This window comes from Thermobia domestica, chromosome 12 (genome assembly GCF_964235325.1).
Source record: "Thermobia domestica chromosome 12, izTheDome1.hap1.1, whole genome shotgun sequence".
NCBI classification, from domain to species: domain Eukaryota; kingdom Metazoa; phylum Arthropoda; class Insecta; order Zygentoma; family Lepismatidae; genus Thermobia; species Thermobia domestica.
Genome location: NC_137465.1, coordinates 176,832,301 through 176,847,517, shown reverse-complemented (window position 1 = coordinate 176,847,517; position 15,217 = coordinate 176,832,301).

Below are 15,217 nucleotides of genomic sequence, written 5' to 3'. Positions count from 1 at the left end.
GTCCCATGTTCATTCTGTCCTTACGCAAGTTCACAGTGTAACTGAACTGCCACAACCAGGTAGTATGTTGGATATACGCACACCAACAACTGACCTTCGCCTAATCTCCATTCGCATTCAACTCTCGGTGTGAGAGCCAATGGAACACAGGCCTCCACAAAAAACGACAGAACTTTCTTGGTTACTTTTATATAATATACAGATACAGAACCGGTTGTTAAAAAATTAGAATAATGCCACTGTCTACAATACAGCTTTTGGAAGAAAGATCGGCAATGATGATCCAGTACAATGATTTCGCGGAATAAATGCAGTTTCATGTGTATACTCCTTGATAGTTTACGTGAACCCTGTATTACAACTGTTTATCATCTCCTTTCTGGTTTCTTATGTTATACCCTCCGGTAGATAAATTTTACTTCTCGTCGATGGTTTCCAATTCCTTTGCTTGGTAAATAAGTAACGCACGAAGGTTACTAATAACACATTGGATTGCCTTTATTTGAATTGTATGAATCTGACATTTTTCTGCTTTATTAAATGGGTGTTACCCCACGTATTTAGCGCCCACGGCTTAAGGATGTTGAATACTGCATCTTAGTTTTTTTTTTTTTTAAACACAGATTTATGTTTTTTTTCTGTTTTTTTGTTTTAAGGCCTCCATATTCCCCTGCCATTGCCAATTACTTTTGGACATTATAGGGCAGTCGTAACTTTGCCTCTGCCTTTATTTTCTCTCTTCTGTTCGGCTTTTATTCCTCAGCAGGTTGAGGTAAGGCATATTTTGTATTGTATTGTATTGTATTTATTTTCATCCTTTTTCATACAAATTGTTCACAACGTGAACGTATGAGTTGGACACGTCATAAGAACACTGAATGTGTACATATGTATACATTTAGATCTACATGCAATATTAAAATAGTGTGAATTTATGTACAAAAAAAGGTACAATTTTTCATTATTCTAATTTACATACATCGATATAAAACAACAAAACAGTTAATAAAACCTTACATTATAGATATACAAAATATATATACATTAAACCTTATTTACTACAGGCGAGATATTCTTCTACAGAATAGAAACAGTACTCGAGTAGGTAGGACTTGACTGCTTTATTGAAACCAGATGTTTTGTTTTTTAAAGTGGAAGGAAGCTTGTTATAAATATTCACTGCCATAGGAAATGTACTATTCTTATGTACTTTTAAACGTGAGGACTCTACATGAAGATCAGAGGCTTGTCTTGTATTATGCATATGAATATCTGAGTTCAACCGGAAGCTGCTTGTATCTGTCTGTATATCTTTTCTTACAAATTTTAGAAGTTCATATATATATAAACATGGAAGAGGTAAGATTTCAAGAAATTTAAATAGAGGTTTACAAGAAGTTCGAGGTTTACTTCCGGTCATAAACCTTAAAGCTCTCTTTTGTAAAACGAATATGGAATTTAGCAGTGCAGTAGATCCCCAGAATATAATACCATATTTCAATTTAGAATGAAAAAGTCCAAAATAAGTTGTGAGCAGAACATGCTGACTGACACTATTTCGTAAAAGCTTTAACATGTAACAGGTTTGAGCCAATTTACTAGATAATTTTTGAATGTGAATTTTCCAATCTAATGTATCTGACACCCAAAGACCAAGAAATTTTATATCCGAGACGTAATTCAACGTTTTGCCGTTAATTGTTACACAAGGGCGTTTTCTTATCTCGTTTTTTACTACGTGAAAGCACATGCACGAAGACTTTGTTGTGTTTAGTATTAGTTTATTTCTATCCATCCAGTCACTGACGGCAGACATGGTGGAATCTACTGCATTACATAACTCAACGTAAGTTTCTCCAGTTACTAAAATATTTGTATCGTCAGCATACAGAACAATTTTAGCAGAGTCTAAGCATTGTGGCAAATCATTTATATATATTAAAAATAGAATAGGGCCTAAGATGGAACCTTGAGGAACTCCAAATTTTAACTCTTTTGTATCTGAATAACATTTACTTACTCCCTGAGTTTGACAGTTAATTTCAACAGTTTGCCTTCTGTTGGAAATATACGATTTAAACCAATCATAAGCATTTCCCCTAATACCATAATCTTGCAATTTTTTAAGTAAAATTTGATAATCAATTGTATCGAAAGCTTTGCTAAGATCAAGAAATATGCCGGTTGTATATTTCTTAGCGTTTATTGAATTTAAAGCAGAATAGAGAAAGGAGTAAAGAGCAGTTTCAGTAGACTTATTTGATCTAAAGCCATTTTGAGCAGGAGATATTAAGTTAAAATTATTTAGAAAGCTAACTAGTCTTATATACATAAGTTTTTCAAAAAGTTTAGAGAAGGTAGACAGACATGATATTGGTCTATAGTTCGATGTAAGATCTTTCTTGCCACTTTTATATAAGGGCTTAACAACTGCTAGCTTCAATGCCTCAGGAAAAACGCCACTACTAAAAGAGTTATTTACTATAAAGCATAAGATATCAGCAATTTCATAGGAGCATTGCTTTAGAATTTTATCAGGAACTTCATCATATCCTGAAGAACTCTTATTTTTCATTTTCAGTGTAGTATTTAAGATTTCCTGACTAGTTACTGGGTGCAAGAACAATGATTTTTCGAAAATATCGTTATGTCTACTAACGTATTGTTTGCTAGGTAGTTTATTGTTCACGTTATTAGTGATAAGCTTTTCCACTTCATTCGTGAAGTAATCGTTAAAAGCATTTGCAATTTCAGTCGGATTTTTAATAATTTTATTTTGACAAGAAACGCTAGTTATCTTAGAGGAGGGCATGGTTTTTCTAGCATGGTATCTAATACTTTAAACAGGTATGGTATCTAGTACTTTAAACCATGCCCTTTTATATACCTTTTTCCTTTATTATATTTTAATTATTTTTTGCAATAACGAAAAAACCTTGTAAAAGAATAATACAAATAATACATAAGATAAAATTTCTTTTTTCATTTGCCATTTATTAAAATTTTCATCGGTTGCACTATTTTGGGCTGCTTCCTCTACCGCCACCTGAAAGTAAACTAAAAAGAATATATATTAACAATAAAATAGTGATAAGAGAGACAGTACGAAACAAATATTGGTTTTGTACAATTTTTTGTGTTATTATATTAATATTACTAGTAGTGTGTTATTATTATTATTTACTCTAGTTTGTGTTCTGTTCTCTCCTATTTTCAGTTCTTTTATTCCACATGTTTCCCACTATATGCTTTGTCAATTTTTGGAACTTCTGTAGCTTTATTTTATCCTGTCTGATGTTTTCCCATGCATTATATTTGAGTTCATCTCTGATATTTATTATATCCTCCCCATTTTTGAAGTGCACACAAGTCCATGTTACATGTTCGGGTGTCTGGGCCATTGCGCAGATATATGTCTGATCTTCTTCTATTGTGATCCTATATAAATGTGACTTAAAAGGACCATGGCCAGAAAGTGTCTCCATGGTCTCCTTATTTAGGCTTGGCATCTTTTTCCTTATTTGTATCTCGGTCCTTCTTGCTATTGTTAGTAATTTGTGTGCAATTTTTTTGCTTTTATTCGTAATCTCCTCTATATGTTTTCCGTAGTTTAATTTTTCATCTATTCATACTCCCAGGTACTTTATCTATTTTTTTGTTGGGTATCTTTAGAATAGGACCTCTTTGAATTTTCTATCCAAAAATTGTATACTTCGTTTTTCTTCCAAAAAGAGTTAAATTATTTGTTGAATATCATTTTTGTAGCTTTTCTAATATTATGTTTGCCTTTGTTTCTACTTCCTGTCTTGAGATTTATAGGGTGAATTAATTTTCTGTTTTCTCCAAAGTGAACTGGAATTTTAATTGTTTGAATTTACTGATTTTTTTTTAAAAAAATCTATTTAAATATCTCTGACTTCGTGAAAATTAAATTCAGTTACATAAAAATGCAAAATCATATATGAGAAAGCTATGGACGTTTAAGGAGACTTAAAGAAGAAATCGTAAAATCAGATCATTAAAATTCCAGTACCTACTACATTAAAATAATAATAATAATAATTCCCCATACATACCAATGGGCTAAAAATAAAAGATAGTGTAGGTACTTAATACCGTTAACATTAGATCCAAACCACATTTATTCCTACCGGAGTTGTATCAGTGTTAATTGTGTGTATTTCATTTGCATTTTAATAAAGGACAGTGAATGTTTATAATAATAATAATAATAATAATAATAATTTAGAGAAATTAATTGTTATATATATATATATATATATATATATATATATATATATATATATATAGCATTATAGTTGAAGTCTGCCAACGGCAATGAAGATAAGAATAATTTTATATAGGGGAAGATAGTACACAGTGGATCAATTTTTAAAACTTACAGCATAAATCCGTTTAATGTAAGTATTACTGGAATTTGTTTAGTGTAGAACTTGGACGCATGTCTCCACTACATTCGTAAGTAATTTATTAATTTGTAGCGCTGCTCTGTATCTTACAATTACAGTTAACGCTAATGCTTGTAAAGTGATTCACTGTGTACCACCATCGTACACAGTGAATTATATATGCGTACACAGTGGACCAAAAGAACAATGTATTGAAAGTAATGAATAGAAACGTGTGATAAAGGGGCCCATCATTTGAAAATCTCCAAATCTACATAAAATTGTAAGCATTATTGTCAAAATCTGTACTATTACTCATAATACAAAATAAATTTTAAAATTCTAAATAAAAGTTAGAATTTAAGTATTACAAGATAATAGCATACTATTAATTTCAGGAATTGATTACCAAAATAAATAATACAAACGACTGCTATAAAACAAACGTTTTAGACAATTAAATTGATATCTTGTACAGGGAATCATTGGTTCCGGATTAGTAAATTTAGAAGATTAAGTAATTATGCACAATAGTATAAGCAATTTGTTATAAGAATGGAGAATTCAACTTTCTGTACTGGATTCAATTTGTCTGATTATGCAGATTATTAGTCAAGAGGTTTTGGAAGCCCTCTTACTATTCAAATATTGTGTATGGGTGAAATATCTGGGTTATTTGGTTAGATGAAACTTTCAGGTATCTTCTCGCTTCTTAGAAACAAAATCTAAAGTCATTTTCATTGTTTTTCCTAGTCGTGATTTGACCAATGTAATGTATCCGTGAGAGAAATCTTACAAGAACGTAATCACCAGGTTGAACTTTTCTTTGACTCTGTTTCAAATTATCATAAGTAGTAGTTTCTGTCTCTAAGGCCCGCTATACATTATAGGATAGATCCTAGGAAATCTCTTACGATTTGTCCTAGAGTCAAAATCTCAACGTGTATGGCAACATATCGCATGGCATTTCCTGTGTTCTGAACGATCCTATGAGATTTCTCTTGTTTAGAGCACGCTCTATTTCGGAAAGAAAATTCGTAAGATCTCGATTTAAGCGACATCAGGTGAGAGAAAGTGAAAACAAAACAAGTGAAAACACAACTGATGAGGTATCTTCTGATCGTGCAGGTTTACTTTAGGTGTACTACTCGAAATAATTGTTGAAAAATTATAATTTGTCACTGTTTCCTAAATGATTTGCGTTGACCGACATGAAAATATCTTACATAGCATAGATAAAATCCCTCAAGGGGACCATGAAAAGCAATTGTTGATAAACTGCAATTCTTTTACGATTTGCGTACAAATACGGGGGACGGATATATAGTATAAAAACTATAATGCAAGAGACGCAAACCAAGTTGTTAGGTGGTTTCTGGAAAGTACGAATGCTATCTAACAGAGTCATAGCAGGGCGTAGCGGGGGCCGGAGCGTCAGCGAGGGGGTGCGAGCGAAGGAAGCAGGCGCTTCAGTGAAAACGAGTGGGTTTTGGCAATGATACGAGTTTGAATAGCACTTGTCATGGTATCGTAGTAGTAGCGCTCCACTTGTAAACATAAATTATAGCTTCTGTAAACTATGCAAAAATACACCGGTGATGGAAATTAGTATCACCGGTTATCTTTCATATGCACTCACTTAGGTAAATGTTTCGCAGAAGGGGTCCAGAAGTAGGCAAAACATACAAAAATTTACAGGAGAAGTGGAAGATGCAAGTACTTAGACCTAACACAACCTAACCAAATCTAACCTAATGAAATTAACTTACTTAAACTAACCTAATATTAATAGAAGTAAGCCAAATTTTATAGCTTTTTGAAAATTGTGCTGGACCCATATACCAATATAATCTAACGTAACATAAGTGTAACTAACCTGAACCAACCTACACTAAACTAATGTGAATACAAACTACCGAAATTGTAACATTTCTTAGAAAAATTAGCTGGACTCTTTCTGCTAAACATTGTCTCTCACCTATTTTATCCGTCGTTAAAACATTTATAATGATTTTACACTAGTAACCCTAAGTAAACATAAAATACAGGTGTATTATTTTGTATTTAGTTATGTTGCTTGCAAAAAATTTGTTCCTTATAAATATGTCTTTTCATGCAAAGTATTAAATTTTACTTCTAAATCTTCTAAAATGTGGTGCGTCAAAAGTTTACCAGCACGCTTCTGACTTTTATGCTTTCTCCTTTTTTTTTTTTTTTTTATAGAGGTATCCAATTTAACAATAGTGACTGAAATTAATGTCAGTAGGATGTGCAGTCTGGTTAGCATAATAATTCTTCAACTTTGTACTTTTATTAAATAGAACTACTGTTGATAAACGTCATTCGATCAGACAGGAAAACTCTTCACGTGTATGGCACAAAAGGGTAGGATTTCCTACAAGATATGTCATAACATTTTTCCGAAGATAAATCCTAAGATATTTCCTAGGATTGATCTCGTTGTGTATAGCCCGCCTAATGTAACATCGACCGTCTTCCTTAGCATGAGGGGCATAATAATGTGACAAACTAAAATATTTCGTTTTCTAAAGTGATCATCATTTGAAGAATCTTATAATACAATTGGCTGAAAATCGTCATTCTCCGTTGAACTACCATTTACTTTCACTCTCTTCGAGACGGAACGTCTTTCTTTTATCCTTTTTGTTTCAGATCGCTGCTGAATTTGGACTCCCTTTATTTACTGGCTTTGCCTTCAAAACGTTTGGCTCTTTCCGGAGTGCCTGTGAAGAAATGGCTTCTGCCTTTCTTTCCACGATGTTTCTTGAGGTGACACAGAAACACTGTTTAAGTTCTCCTTTCTGGAAAGTATTTTCTTTCGAATCTGCATCTACATTCTCTACTTCTTGAATTAAAGGATTGTTGTTTGAGGAAGGTACATTGATTTGGTCTTCTATCTGTTTTTGCGTACATACAGCGTAGAAAAGAACCATTGTCTGTAAATACATTTTGATCGTAAGGAAACATTCCTGTCTTTCTAAAACCTGCTTTGATGTTGATTGAAATCACTGCTCGTGCAAATACTACTCCCAAGATCGAGCTGCTTCGTATATTGGCATGGGTACTCTTGGGTTTTGTAACAATCAAGTATCCACAGCTGCATTTTAATGTGCTTTCAATGGTACGAAAACTTGCACATCCAACCGGTTGTATTTTATTGCTAGAATGTAGTAACAATTTTTCATTCATCCATCCTGATGGAGTTTTCAAACTAAGTGAGTTAGGCGATGCCTCATTGATCATATGCTGATCAAAATATTTCCTAGGATAAACCATAGCTGGAGGCAAAAATATACCCAATGGTCACAGTCACACACGTCACAACGAGGACCCCACTTTCGCCACTCGTGCATAGATTTAATTGCTTGGCTTCTTCCTCTACTATTACCTTCTTGGATGTCCGAACTGTTCTAGTTCATGTCTAAGTTGAAAATACATGAAAGGCTACAGAATTTGGGATATTTCGTAGATAAGTTACGTAAATTACTAAAGAATGCCTAAACATTGTGTTTGTTGAATGATGACAATCTTGAGAGTACAAGATTGACGCTTTCCAACACATCTTCGGAATTTCTAATATTAAGATTTTTATAATGATTCACTCTAGACCTGAAATTTTGCTTTTTTTCCCCACGAAGCAGGTATCGATATATTGTTCTTGGCAATTTCATACGCTAAATGTCTCACGGCCACGGTAACACATTTTGTTGCACATTTTTATATATTTCGGAAATAAATGCTCCAACTCTGAAGAGAAAATTTGTCGTACAGAATAATTTGGCTTCATTTTAGCATTGTGACCTGGTACTTTTATTGACATGCCTGTTCAAAGTTCTGTAATCTATGTTCTTCAATTTACCAACACGTCTAATAGAATATCATTGCTCTACCACTAATTGCACTGCTTCTCTCATCGAAATGTCTTTCATGTTGCCTTGCGTGTATTTCCTAGTGGTCAAACCATTCATCTGTAACGTGTAACATGACAGTGGCGGATCCAGGGGGGACAATCGCAAATAAAAGTAGCTCTAAGTAGCAGTATGACACTTCCCCCCAGAAGTCGGTCCTGGATCCACCCCTGTAACATGGTAGTAAAAGTTCCGTAAGATCCCAATATTATAATGTTTTTCTAAATGAGTATGCCAAATACTTCTATAAACACAATGAGGTACAGAGTGGATCAGTCCACTGTGTACCACACCGATGTGATCCACTGTGTACTTGTTGCTGTCAACCCAAACAATTTCCCACGACAAGGAACTATTAAAGTAGAAGAACAAAATAAACAATGCTATATTACAAATACATTCTTACCTACTTCCCACGTCCATGATATTCGAAATTACAAGATAAATCACGAAGTCAGAGCATTCACTTCCATTACTTAATTTTTTACTTTAGCACGAGGAAAACAGATTTTTCACTTCACCACAAGTGAAAAGCATCCATTGTTGTGGACATTTCGTTAATAAGTGTGTAATGTGAAAACAGAATAACTGACATGCACTAGTTGAATTTGTGCTATAAATAAATGAATAACGCCTTCTGATCTACTGTGTACTACTTTCCCCTATGTAGAGTGTGTTAATACTTTTCCGTCACTTTATTTTTTTACGTCCATTCTTTAAATTACTATAGTAGGGGCGGATCCAGGACCGACTTCTGGGGAGGGCGGTGGGTTGTCATACTGCCAATTTTAAGAGCTCCAAACTTTGGGATGGGTTTTATTTATATATATATAATAAGAAAGTTTCCTCTTCTGGGGGGGCCATCGCCCCCCCCCCCCCTTGGATCCGCCCCTATCCTATAGGGATATACAGTCGTTCTTTTTTCATTTTTTCCTTTCTTTTCGCACTGACATGGACACGTTTTGTGTGATGTACGAAAGACTTATCATTGAACATTATGATTGACCATTACGCTTGCCATATTGTACTCTTCCGTTTCTATATTACGAAAAGAAGAACCTTTTCTGCAGGTTTGTTTAATATATTACCACCAAGAGGGTTCTACGTATCGTAATAGGCGCGTGTTGAATTTCATGTGAGGAGGAAGAATTTTTAGTGTTAATGTTGAACTGAGTTGTTCTTGAGTCAGCAATATTTCGATTGGTTTGACTCACTTTTCCATTTTTTCCTACAACTTTCATTATTTGGTCTGCATATTTCAATTACGGTCTTTTAGTATTTTCTGTTGTGACATTCCCTCCGTAGCTAATGCCGCGATTTCTCCATGTCTTTTAATGTGACCAATCGTTTTGTCTCCTCTTTCCGGAATTGTTCAACATACTCATTTTTCTCCTATGATTTCCATAGCTTCTTTATTTGATACCGTACTTTATGCACCTACCAAGTTTTCATCATTCTTCTGTAGTACCATATTTAGAAGACTTCCATTCTCAGTTTTTCTTTTCGAGTCTGTGTGTCTCATCCACACACTGTCATACTCCGTACATATGTGCCATCAGCCTTCTCTCCGGATCTATGTCGATATATCCGGTCAGAAGTTTTCGTTTTCCTTCAAATGCCTTCTCCGGGAAATGTTAAGAAGCATAAAACTTTGTTTAGAAAGGTAGACATAGCTGCCAATGAGTCAATGTCCTGATCCGTATCTCCCAATTAAAAGAAGTCTGGTTCTCATAATCTTTCATAGAGTGTAAAGGCACTAATGATTTCGGTATTGTATCGGGAAACTGCTGAAAATATCAGTCAGTGTGCAATTACGCTTTTATTACAAGTAATGTGTGCGTCACTCTTAAGGTTGTATCAACGTTAGAAGACAAATAATAGTAGATACTGTCTCCTACTTATTGTTTTTACATATACAGTTCGCAAGAAAAGTATTAACGCGACACAAGTGAAAGCTAGAACCACAAATAAAAAGACGCCGAACACAACACAAAATGAAAGTTAGTTAGTATTTTGTTGGATTCCTTTCCTCTTCCTCTTGCATGCTTTCAGTCATTCTGGAAGACTCAAGGCAAGATTTTGGCGGGTAACAAGTGGTAAATTGTCCCAAACCTCTGATGGCAGCTTCCAGCAGAGGCAATGTAGAGATGTCTGTACCCTGTAAACGTCTCTTCATAATATACCATAGGTTTTCTATTGGGTTTAAGTCTGGACTTTGCCCTGGGCAATCTTCAAAAAAATGAGTCACAAGCATATTTAAGCCTAGATGACAAGAAGCTCCATCTTGCATAAAAAGGACGCTTCACTTTTTGCAAAGGACGATCCGAATGCATCGTTTAATAGCTCAAAATAGACAAACTGATTCATAGTCTGGTTCCTAGAGTGAATAATTAACTCTCCTACACCACCATAACTAAAGGAACCACAGACCATGATACTGGCAGGATTTTTACAGATGTACAAATGCACTGAGGAAAGGTGTGATAAGCACTATGATGACGGTACATTCGCTGGCAACCAGTGCCACTAATAAAAAACGTGGCTTCATCAATCTACAACACTTTTTTTTTTTTAGTCATTAACAGTCCAGCCAGTCTTCTCTTACGATGGTTCTCTGCAGAAAGGGTGTTTTTGGCGAGCTCTGTAACTTCGTCGCCCTCAAGTCGTCAAGAATGTTCTACTGCACCGTCCGAAGGGACACGTTCCCAAACAATGCAGGATTGTTTTCATTTAATTTTCTAGCTGTTAAAGAAAGTTGCTTCTTCAGCTACCTTTTCATGATCTTTATCGTTCTTTGATACACTTGCCTAGGCCTATCGAACTTTGGTCCTGGGTGGGACATTTTGACTTCTTCTTCGTCCTTAAAGCGTTTCACCAAACGTTGTACTTTTCTCAGCTTCAGATCCGTTTACCTACAGATATCTTCGGATCTTTTAAACATAGCAATCACCGCATCAGTTTCAACAGGTAGTAAGACATCTTGTCACAAAGAAATGAGATCACAACACACATAGTGCATACTGCAGTAACAAAATTACACGAAATATTAAGAGCACGTGCACACAAGTAATCCAGTCGACCCACCAGAGCAAGTTGAAAGTTGTTATTACACAGAACAAACACTACAGGTGGGTCTCTCCTGCCAGCGAGCGCCAATACTTTCCGCGGTGTCATTAAGGAAATACGTGGATGGTGTGTGAAAACGCGAAAAATATTGACGCTAAGCTTTAGGCGTCAATACTTTCCGCGTGAACTGTACAGTAAAGGTACGAATAAGTAATCTGTTCCAGCAGAATAAGAACTACCAACTATTATTGGCAATGAAGGGCATACTCCGTACATTTCTAGCGGTATAGAAGTTCGATTTTCTTGTAAACTACATACACTCAAACGTCTCACTTCGTGCAGCTTGATGTTACCTATCAAGTATCTCATGATCCCAAATTCCTCATTACATATAAACAGAAACATGGTGCAGAGTTTTTGAAGTTTTTCTAAACATTTTAAGGGGAATGATATATTTAATTGAAAGAGAATTTGATGTTTGTGATCTCGCGTGGAAAGGGCTAAATAGTTTAAAATCAGGTTTGAAACGTAGTACCTTCCGTGAGCGAGTTTTTTTTTTTTTTTTTTGTCGTCACTTTGATTCGAGGGTGTATCGTAAGGGGAATATGCAGGAGTCAAAATTTATAAGGAAAATAAGATATTTCACGAGCCCCTGAAGCTGGGAACATGAAATTCGTTATATAACATCATTAAAAATAAGCAGACTTCCATCGTTTTTGAAACTTCCCATTTTTAAGGGGACAGAGGAGCATTTTCTATTATTTTCTCCCATAACATTGAGGTCTGTTGTTTGTGATTACATCACAAGAAAAAAGTGCACTCGTTTGATATAAATTTTGGAATATAGTACTTATCTCAAACTGGATTTTTATCATGTCGCTTTACTAAAGGGCGTATCCTAAGTGTGTAAGGAGGTTCAGTAATTTATGCCAAAAAAAGTGACTTACTAGTTTGTATCATTGCACTTTCATTGAAATGCAGTAGGTGCAGCTGTTCCCACATTAACTTCATTTTCACATTTCCTATAATAATCCTTTTTATTTTGTATATTTATTCCGCCTTATGCAGAGTCGTTTTGACGTATGAATAGAATCATACTAAAGGTCTGACTACTGCAGGAAACAAATGTTAGTCGAACTCTTTAGTATGGTACTAATCACGCGTCAGAAAGACTCTGCATAAGGCTCATTGTTTCCTATGTTTGGACATATTTGAGTGACTTTTTAAATCTCTCATAAGTTACTTGCTATCATATCGTGTTTTTCTATTTTTTTTTTTTTTAAAGTAAAACTTAGGGATTATTTTTGAGATCTTAAAGATCAATAGTGCAGAGCGTTCTGCCAGCAGTGTTGGGATGTGTTGTTCCATCCTAGCCTGCACTCACATTACCAAAATCCTGGCGCCGCCTATGTTGAAATGCATATCCTTGAAAGGGTTCCAAAATCTATTATCCCCGTGTAGCTAATAACCCATAAAACAAATAATCGTAAAATTTTTCTCATGCTAATATATCGTATATATATATGTATAATAATAAAAGCATCAACAAATCATCCTGTAGTTTGAACTGGCGTTTTGTGCTCTTTTTTTTTTTTTTTCTTTTTATAAAGATTTTTGTGTACCGATCTGCGCACGAACAAATAGTCCCGGAATAAACGAAAAAGAAAGAGACTTGAGTCACTTTGAAGTGAAAACTATTTCATTTACTTATTTGTCTTTGGTAGTTAGTTAGAATTTGATTTTGGATAACAGATTTTTGGTTATAAATTAATAAATCTTATCTTATAGTATTAACTCCGACACAATAACTTTTTAATTCAGATCCTTGTTTTCTACATTTTTTTTACATTACAACAGGATTGAGAAATATTTTTTCCCTCGTAACTAGAAACAATATCGGACTAGTGCTTAGCAAAAGTATTTAGAATACCCCCTCGCATTTTTATGGTATATTATAAGAACGTACATTCACCCGTGGCCGTTCTTGGGGCCCAAAATTCGCAAAAATGGATTTTTTATTTTCCCCCTAATTTCCCTTTTTACGTACGTTACGGGGTCATGGGCATTATACCATCTGAAAGCTGGTTTTATTGTGAAAAAAGTGACGTGCGAACTAATAATTTCTGATGAATAGTACTGAAGCAGTAGCTATCTTTCTGAAAGTCTACAATTTCCTTTAAAAACTCTGGTGTTAAAAGGGTTAACAAAGACGATCGGGCCACAATGTACGAAGTATACCAGTGGAAAACTGAGAAGGGTAGAAATGCAACACTTAATCCAAAAATCATTAGAAGCTGCCACTGGAAATTAATATCCAACGGTTTGTATTGGATTTACTACGTTTCAGTCGACCATCAACTTCATCCTCTGAAACAAATGTTTGCAAGAAACCGTAAAATGTCCATCCATCAGACATCCAGATATCATGTTATAATTATCATTGAGACTCTTAAAATAAAAAATAAAATTTCCGTCACTGGGACCTTCATTACATCTTGAGGATTCCGACCATCGTTTGGAATTTGCAGAAATCACATAAGGATGAAAATGAGATCAATCCAGTTGGAGAGCATCTTTGGTTTGATGAGGGAATTTTTACGTCGTTGGTTTTATCAATAGGCGTAATTATTGGAGTAATCTAATCCAGGTTCTACTGTTGGAAAAATATAGTCACGTCAAAAGGTGACAGTGTGGTGTGGAATGACGTCGACCAATGTGGTGGATCCTTTGCAGGACAAAATCGATAGTCTACGCTACTTAAATATGCTTTCCTATCATTATGGAATAACCTGCAGGGCTGATATTTATGCAAGGTGGTTTTCCTACACACTTTACTCTTGATGTTCGGCAGTAGCTGAACAATATTTCCAGAAGACAGAAGTATGTTGTGGACAACAGAGTGGTCTGCTCGAAGCCCTGGGGCCTATTCCACCATTGAACTTTGCAGCTTTTCAGTTTTCAATTTGCAGCAATGTTTATGTTCCACGAAAAAATATTTCTGCAAAGTGAAAAGTGCAAAGCGGAAATTTGCAAGGACTTTGCAGAAATATCTAATATTTCTTCCACCATCATCTTAAAACTGAAAAGCGCAAGGCAAGTTTGCAAAGTTGTATCGTATTTGCAAAGAGAAGTTTAGCTTTGCCTGAATTATTGACTCTGCTTTTAGACGATCCAAGAAAGCTTGAAAATGACCATTCAATACCTCAAATTTACACGTTCAAAGGACTATTGTTCAAGCAGGGGTGCCCACAAGGGGGTCTATGACGCAAACTGCGTCATTGAAATATTTGGGGGGGGTTAAAAATCTATATAAATATGTTTGAGAGGGTGTAAAAATTAATCGAAAAGATTTTTTTTCATGGAAGAACACCTACGGATAGGCAATTGAGGGGGAGGTGCGTCATGGTCATGAGGGGGGTGGGCACCACTGGTTCAAGACACTTGAACAAGTGTTTCGAATGGACTTGAAACAACTTTTACACGATCATAGAGGTATTCAATCATGTTTTATAAATTTGTTGATAGATGGCAGTCCATAACAAGTGACTGTAACTATGAAAACAAATGAAAGAGAAACTGCGTATTGATTTAGTTCAGACCTGTGCATGAATAGCTATAATATTAGCATATCTTTCCTAACTTCTGCAGGCGTTTTTAAATTTAATAGATTATATTAAATAGTTTAGAAAATAGGTCAACTGATTTTGCAGCAAGCGCATTGAATTTTCACTAAGTATTTTGTCCCTTTTACATTAAATGCGGGTTAGGTTAGCTGATGTTAAAAGAGTAAAGAGCTGCTTACGTATAAAATCT